Source organism: Colletotrichum graminicola, assembly GCF_000149035.1.
Source record: "Colletotrichum graminicola M1.001 genomic scaffold supercont1.25, whole genome shotgun sequence".
Classification (NCBI taxonomy): domain Eukaryota; kingdom Fungi; phylum Ascomycota; class Sordariomycetes; order Glomerellales; family Glomerellaceae; genus Colletotrichum; species Colletotrichum graminicola.
Window position 1 is genome coordinate 598,809 of NW_007361029.1, and position 880 is coordinate 599,688.

Sequence of the window (880 nt, forward strand, 5' to 3'; positions counted from 1 at the left end):
TAATTAAGAGAATAAAGAAACCCTAAAAAGATAATAAGATAATAAATTAATAGATTAGTAACTTAAATAATAAAAATTACCTAATTATAAGACTAAGATAATAAGTTAGAACCTTAAAGGTTACTAATTTATAATAATAACTAAAATAGATTATAAAAATACTAAAAGAGCTAAATAAAGCTCTTAAAGGTCCTTATAAGTAAGGTAGTCTATTATAATTAATTACTTATAGTTAATTAATATAAGATAGCACCTTAAGAATTACCTAATCTAGAGATATAAAGCTATTAGCCTTAGGACTTCTTATAAGTATACTAATTTAAATAACTATTATAACTTTATAAAGAAATTATAATAAATTAAAAGACCCTCTTTATTAAAAGTTAGTTAATAAGTTTAGTTAGGGCTAAAGATAATTATATAAATTTTACTAATTAAGGGTATAGCTATAGTTTAAATAATAAAATAAGTTACTTTAGTACTCTTAAGGAGGATCTTAAAGAGTTTAAATTAGTATATAATTATAAAGATTTTTAACTTAATTAATAAGTTATATACTAAATAACTACTAACTAATATAATAAGTAATAACTATACTACTTTTTCTTAAGAGGCTACTTCTAAGTATACCTTAAGCTTAACCTTAAACACTACTTTAGTAAGAGGACTAGCTTTTACTAAGTATTAAGAGCTAAAGGGGATTAATCTTTTTAAAGATAAAGAGAGTAGTAACACTTTTAATCCTCTACTTATAGTACCTAATTAGAAATAGAAACCTCCCTTTATTTTTTAGGAACTTAACCTTTTTATAAATACCCTCCTTACTACTCTTACTGCTTAGATTTAGCCTAAGGTCCTATAAGTAATAGTAAATATAGTC